Genomic DNA, 7816 nt, shown 5'->3' on the forward strand with positions numbered 1-7816 from the left:
ATGAAAGAAATGCTAACATGATAACTGAGGGTCAGTCGAAACTTCAACAACTTCATTTTAATAATTTGTGAAACTTTAATCATTGAGGAAGTTTTATTCCCTTTCTGATTTTACACACTCTGTATTTTAGGAGACTGCTTTTAAATGTTCTTCATGGAATCAGAGAAGTTTACAGCACAGAAGGAGGCCATTGTCACATGAGCAATGAACATTTAAAACCAGTTTTTGTTTCAAAAATAATGTTTCCGCCCAGGCTTGAACCGGGGTCTTTTCGCGTGTGAGGCGAACGTGATAACCGCTACACTACGGAAACTGCTGCCTAGTGCAGTGCCCAGAGAGAAGTGTTCAGCGACAAGCTGAAATGCTGAATCCCTTTTTATGAAAAAATTCCTTTCACAAACATTTCTCTGACCGAAACGGCACAAAACAAAAATGTTCCTTTCAAATGTGCCAATTATTTTCGTTAAACTTTTATTTTGCTTACATGGGATAACATAATTAATGATTCGATAATTTTCTTTTGCACAATGAAAGAAATACTAACTGAGGGAAAGTCACGATGTCAATAATTTGTTCTGTGCTCTGCATGTTTGTAATGTCGCCAAGTTTGCTGATGATACAAAGATAGGTGGGAAAGCAAGTTGTGAGGAGGACGCAAACAATCTGCAAAGCGAAATTGATAGGCTCAGTGGGTGGGCAGAAATTTGTCAGATGGAGTATAATGTGGGAAATATGAGGTTATCACTGTGGTAGCAATAATAAAAAAGCAAATAATTATTTAAATGGGGAGAGATTACGAAATGCTGCGGTGCAGAGGGACCTGGGGGTCCTTGTTCATGAAACACAAAAGGTTAGTATGCAGAAACATCCTCTCTGCATCCACCTTGTCAAGCCCCCTCATAATCTTACACGTTTCCATAAGATCACCTCTCAATCTTCTGAATTCCAATGAGTAGAGGCACAACCTTCTCAACCTTTTCTCATAAGTTAGCCGCCTCATCTCCGGAATCAACCTAGTGAACCTTCTCTGAACTGCCTCCAAAGCATCTATATCTTTTCTTAAATATGGAAACCAAAACTGCATGCAGTGTTCCAGGTCTGGCCTCACCAATACCCTGTATAACTGCAGCAAGACTTCTTTGTTTTATACTCCATCCCTTTTGCAATAAAGGCCAAGATTCCATTGGCATTCCTGTTCACTTGCTGTACCTGCAAACTAACCTTTTGTGTTTCATGCACAAGTACCCCCAGGTCCCGCTGTACTGCAGCACTGTGCAATTTTTCTCCTTTTAACTAATAACTTGTTCTTTGATTTTTTTTCTGCCAAAATGCATAACCTTGCACTTTCCAACATTATACACCATCTGACAAATTTTTCCCCACTCACTTAACCTGGCTATGTCTTTTTGCAGATTTTTTGTGTCCTCCTCACACATTGCTTTTCCTCCCATCTTTGTATCATCAGCAAACTTGGCTACATTACATTCGGTCCCTTCATCCAAGCCGTTAATATAGATTGTAAAGATTGGGGTCCCAGCACTGATCCCTGCGGCAGCCACTAGTTACTGATTGCCAACCAGAGAATGTACCATTGATTCCGACTCTCTGTTTTCTGTTCGTTAGCCAATCTTCTCTCCATGCTAATATATTACCCCCAACCCCGGGAACTTTTATCTTGTGCAGTAATCTTTTATGTGGCATCTTGTCAAAATGCCTTCTGGAAGTCGAAAGACACCACATCCACTGGTTCCCCTTTATCCACCCTGTTCATTACACCCTCAAAGAATTCCAGCAAATTTGTCAAACATGACTTCCCTTTCATAAATCCATGCAGACTCTGCCTGACTGAATTATTTTTTTCCAAAAGTCGGAGGAGCAGTGACCGGAGGAGGTGTGAGCAGCGGCCTATAAAGGCCCAGCGGGAGTCCGGGGATCGGCGGCAGTCGGAGGAGCAGCGGCTGGAGGAGCAGCGAGCAGCGAGCTACAGCTGGTGCAGGGTCAAAAGTAAGAAAGAAATCACAAGTAATCAAAGGTAACGTCACAGCCAAGAGGGTAAGTGATTGGCTGGTTGAGTGGTGAGTAGTTTTCTGTTTCTTTGATTTCTTCTTGTTCTTAGCAGCAAAGAAACTTTGGAATTGTTGCCAAATTAAGTAAATCTAATGGTGAAGTCATAGCAGGAGAGCTCAGACAAATGTTATGCTCCTCCTGTGCTGTGTGGGAAGTCAGGAACGCTTCCAGTATCCCTGATGACTACATGTGCAGCAAGTGTATCCATCTGCAGCTCCTGACAGGCCACATTGCGGCACTGGAGCTGCGCACGGATTCACTCTGGAGCATCCGCAATGCTGAGGATGTCGTGAATAGCACAGTTAGTGAGTTGATCACACCGTAGGTAAAGGCTACTCAGGCAGAGAGGGAATGGCTAAACATCAGGAAGAGCAGTGGAAGGAAGACAGTGCAGGAGTCCCCTGCAAAACAGATACACCACCTTGGGTACTGTTGGAGGAGATGACTCATCAGGGGAAGGCAGCAGCAGCCAAGTCCATGGCACCATGGGTGGCTCTGCTGCACAGGAGGGCAGGAAAAAGAGTGGGAGAGCTATAGTGATAGGGGATTCTATTGTAAGGGAAATAGATAGAAGTTTCTGCGGCTGCAATCGAGACTCCAGAATGGTATGTTGCCTCCCTGGTGCCAAATGTCAAGAATGTCTCGGAGTGGCTGCAGCGCATTCTGGAGGGGGTGGGTGAATAGCCAGCTGTCGTGGTGTATATAGGTACCAATGATATAGGGAAAAACGGGATGAGGTCCTACAAGCTGAGTTTAGGGAGCTAGGAATTAAATTACAAGGTAGTAATCTCAGAATTGCTACCAGTGCCACGAGCTAGTCAGAATAGGAAATGCAGGATAGCTCAGATGAATATATGGTTTGATGAGTAGTGCAGGAGAATGGGAGTCAAATTCCTGGGATATTGGAACCGGTTCTGGGGGAGATAGGACCAGTACAAATCGGGCGGTCTGCACCTGGTCTGGACCGGAACCAATGTCGAGGGGAATGTTTGCTAGTGCTGTTGGGGAGGGGTTAAACTAATATGGCAGGGGGATGGGAACCTATGCAGGGAGATAGAAAGAAGTAAAATGGGGGCAGAAGCAAAAGATAGAAAGAAGAAAAGTAAAAGTGGAGGGCAGAGAAACACAAGGCAAAAATCAAAAAGGGCCACATTACAGCAAAATTCTAAAGGGACAAAGTGTATTAAAAAGACAAGCCTGAAGTCTCTGTGCCTCAATGCGAGGATTATTCGTAATAAGGTGGATGCATTCACTCAGAGGCAGCAATTCACGAATATGTTATAATTGGGATTCCAGAGACATGGCTCCAGGGTGACCAAGGCTGGGAACTCAACATCCTGAGGTATTCAACATTTAAGAAGGATAGACAGAAAGGAAAAGGAGGTCGGGGAACGATGCTGGTTAAAGAGGAAATTAACACAATATTAAGGAAGGACATTAGCTTGGATGGTGTGGACTCTGTATGGATAGAGCTGCGGAATACCAAAGGGCAGAAAACACGAGTGGGAGTTGCGCACAGACCACCAAACAGTAGTAGTGAGTTTGGGGACAGTATCAAACAAGAAATTATGGATGCGTGCAATAAAGATACAGCAGTTATCATGGAAGACTTTAATCTACATATAGATTGGGGTAACCAAACTCGTAGAAATACGGTGGAAGAGGATTTCCTGGAGTGTATTAGGGATGGTTTTCTAGACCAATATGTCGAGGAACCAACTTGAGGGCTGGCTATCCTAGACTCGGTGATGTGTAATGAAAAAGGACTAATTAGCAATCTTGTTGTGCAAGGCCCCTTGGAGAAGAGTGACCATAATATGGTAGAATTCTTTATTAAGATGGAGATTGAAACATTTAATTCAGAGAGCAGGGACCTGAACTTAAGGAAAGGTAACTTCGATTGCATGAGATGTGAATTGGCTAGAATAGACTGGCAAATGAGACTTAAAAGGTTGACGCTGGATAGGCAATGGCAAACATTTAAAGATCACATGGATAAACTTCAACAATTGTACATCCCTGTCTAGAGAAAAAATAAAACGGGGAAGGTGGCTCAACCGTGGCTAATAAGGGAAATTAGGGATCGTGTTAAATGCAAGGAAGAGGCCTATAAATTTGCCAGAAAAAGCAGCAAACCTGAGGACTGGAAGAAATTTAGAATTCAGTAGAAGAGGACAAAGCGTTTAATAAGGAGTGGGAAAATAGAGTATGAGAGGAAGCTTGCTGGGAACATAAAAACTGACTGCGAAAGCTTCTATAGATATGTGAAGAGAAAAAGATTAGTGAAGACAAACGTCGGTCACTTGCAGTCAGAATCAGGCGAATTTATAATGGAGAACAAAGAAATGGCGGACCAGTTAAACAGATACTTTGGTTCTGATTTCACGAAGGAAGACACAAATAACCTTCCTAATGTACTCAGGGACCGAGGGTCCAGCGAGAAGGAGGAACTGAAGGAAATCTTTATTACTCAGGAAATTGTGTTCAGGAAATTGTTGGGATTGAAGGCTGATAAATCCCAGGGCCAGAAAGTCTGCATCCCAGAGTAGTTAAGGAAGTAACCCTCAAAATAGTGGATGCATTGGTGACCATTTTCTAACAGTCGATCGACTCTGGATCAGTTCCTATGGACTGGAGGGTAGCTAATATAACACCACTTTTTTAAAAAGAAGGAAGAGAGAAAATGGGTAATTATCGACCGGTTAGCCTGACATCAGTAGTGGGGAAAATGCTGGAATCAATTATTATGGATAAAATAGCATAGCATTTGGAAAGCAGTGACAAAATCGGTCCAAGTGAGCATGGATTTAGGAAAGGGAAATCATGCTTGGAAAATCATCTAGAATTTTTTGAGGATGGAACAAGGAGAGTGGACAAGGGAAAACCAGTGGATGTAATGTATTTGGACTTTCAAAAGGCCTTTGACAAGGTCCCACACAAGAGATTAGTGTGCAAAATTAAAGCACATGGTATTGGGGGTAATGTATTGACATGGATCGAGAACTGGTTGGCAGACAGGTAGCAGAGAGTCGGGATAAATGGGTCCTTCTCAGAATGACAGGAAGTGACTAGTGGGGTGCTACCCGGCTCAGTGCTGGGACCTCAGCTATTTACAATATACATCAATGATTTCGATGAAGAAATTGAGTGCTATATCTCCAAGTTTGCAGGTGACTCGAAGCTGCGTGACGGTGTGAGCTGTGAGGAGGATGCTAAGAGGCTGAAGAGTGAAATGGAAAGGTTAGGTGAATGGGCAAATACATGGCAGATGCACTATAATGTGGATAAATGTGATGTTATCCACTTTGGTGGCAAAAAAGTGAAGGCAGATTATTATCTGAATGGCGGCAGATTAGGAAAAGGGAAGGTGCAACGAGACCTGGGTGTCATGGTACATCAGTCATTGAAAGTTGGCATGCAGGTACAGCAGGCGGTGAAGAAGGAAAATGGCATGTTGGCCTTCATAGCTGAGGGATTTGAGTATTGGAGCAGGAAGGTCATACTGCAGTTGTACAGGGCCTTGGTGAGGCCTCACCTGGAATATTGTGTTCAGTTTTGGTCTCCTAATCTGAGGAAGGATGTTCTTGCTACTGAGAGAGTGCAGCGAAGGTTCACCAGACTGATTCCCTGGATGGCAGGACTGACATATGAGGAGAGACTGGATTGACTGGGCCTGTATTCACCGTGTTTAGAAGAATGAGAGGGGATCTCAAAGAAACATATAAAATTCTGACGGGACTGGACAGGTTAGAGGCAGGAAGAATGTGCCCGATGTTGGGAAAGTCCAGAACCAGGGATCAGAGTCTCAGGGATAAGGGGTAAGCCATTTAGGACCGAGATGAGGAGAAACTTCTTCACTCAGAGAGTTGTTAACCTGTGGAATTCTCTGCCGCAGAGAATTGTTGATGCCAGTTCATTTGATATATTCCAGAGGGAATTAGCTGTGACCTTTATGGCAAAAGGACTCAAGGGGTATGAAGAGAAAGTAGGAAAGGGATACTGAGGTGAATGATCAGCCATGATCTTATTGGAATGTAGAAACATAGTAAATAGGTGCAGGAGTAGGCCATTCGGCCCTTCGAGCCTGCACCACCATTCAATGAGTTTATGGTTGAACATGCAACTTCAGTACCACATTCCTGCTTTCTCGCCATACCCCTTGATCCCCCGAGTAGTAAGGGCTACGTCTAACTCCTTTTTGAATATATTTAGTGAATTGGCCTCAACAACTTCCTGCGGTAAAGAATTCCACAGGTTCACCACTCTCTGGGTGAAGAAGTTTCTCCTCATCACGGTCCTAAATGGCTTACCCCTTCTCCTAAGACTGTGAGCCCTGGTTCTGGACTGCCCCAACATTGGGAACATTCTTCCTGCATCTAACCTGTCTAAACCCGCCAGAATTTTAAACGTTTCCATGAGATCCCCTCTCATTTGTCTGAACTCCAGTGAATCCAGTCTTTCTTGACATGTCAGTCCCGCCATCCTGGGAATCAGTCTGGTGAACCTTCGCTGCACTCCCTCAATAGCAAGAACGTCCTTCCTCAAGTTAGGAGACCAAAACTGTACACAATACTCCAGGTGTGGCCTCACCAAGGCCCTGTACAACTGTAGTAACACCTCCCTGCCCCTACACTCAAATCCCCTCGCTATGATGGCCAACATGCCATTTGCTTTCTTAACCGCCTGCTGTACCTGCATGCCAACCTTCAATGACTGATGTACCATGGCACCCAGGTCTCGTTACACCTCCCCTTTTCCTAATCTGTCACCATTCAGATAATAGTCTGTCTCTCTGTTTTTCAACCGAAGTGGATAACCTCACCTTTATCCACATTATACTTCCTCTGCCATGCATTTGCCCACTCACCTAACCTATCCAAGTCAATCTGCAGCCTCATAACATACTCTTCGCAGCTCACACTGCCACCTAACTTAGTGTCATCTGCAAATTTGGAGACACTACATTTAGTCCCCTAGTCTAAATCATTAATGTACAATGTAAACAGCTAGGGCCCTTGTGGTACCCCACTAGTCACTGCCTGCCATTCTGAAAAGTACCCATTTACTCCTACTCTTTGCTCCCTGTCTGCCAACTAATTTTCAATCCACGTCAGCACACTACCCCCAATCCCATGTGCATTAACTTTGCACACTAATCTCTTGTGTGGGACGTTGTCGAAAGCCTTCTGAAAGTCCAAATACACCACATCAACTGGTTCTCCCTTGTCCACTCTACTGGAAACATCCTCAACAAATTCCAGAAGATTTGTCAAGCATGATTTCCCTTTCACAAATCCATGCTGACTTGGACCTATCATGTCACCTCTTTCCAAATGCGCTGCTATGACATCCTTAATAATTGATTCCATCAATTTCACAACGACTGATGTCAGGCTGACCGGTCTATAATACCCTGCTTTCTCTCTCCCTCCTTTTTTAAAAAGTGGGGTTACATTGGCTATCCTCCACTCCATAGGAACTGATCCAGAATCTATGGAGTGTTGGAAAATGACTGTCAATGCATCCGCTATTTCGAAGGCTACCTCCTTAAGTACTCTGGGATGCAGACCATCAGTCCTGGGAATATATCGGCCTTCAATCCCATCAGTTTCCCCAACACAATTTCCCGACTAATAAGGATTTCCCTCAGTTCCTCCTTCTTAATAGAACCTCTGACCTCTTTTATATCCGGAAGATTGTTTGTGTCTTCCTCAGTGAATACCGAACAAAAGTACTTGTTCAATTGGTC

The 7816-nt window shown here is 44.0% G+C and overlaps 1 non-coding gene across 1 annotated transcript; it reads right to left on the reverse strand.

Moving 5' to 3' along the window:
- Window positions 1-240: 240 nt before the first annotated feature.
- trnav-cac (transfer RNA valine (anticodon CAC)) lies at window positions 241-313 on the reverse strand. Its single transcript has one exon. It is a non-coding gene; the product is annotated as a tRNA-Val (tRNA).
- Between the last annotated feature and the right edge of the window lie 7503 nt (window positions 314-7816).

This window comes from Pristiophorus japonicus, unplaced genomic scaffold (assembly GCF_044704955.1).
Source record: "Pristiophorus japonicus isolate sPriJap1 unplaced genomic scaffold, sPriJap1.hap1 HAP1_SCAFFOLD_42, whole genome shotgun sequence".
Lineage (NCBI taxonomy): Eukaryota > Metazoa > Chordata > Chondrichthyes > Pristiophoridae > Pristiophorus > Pristiophorus japonicus.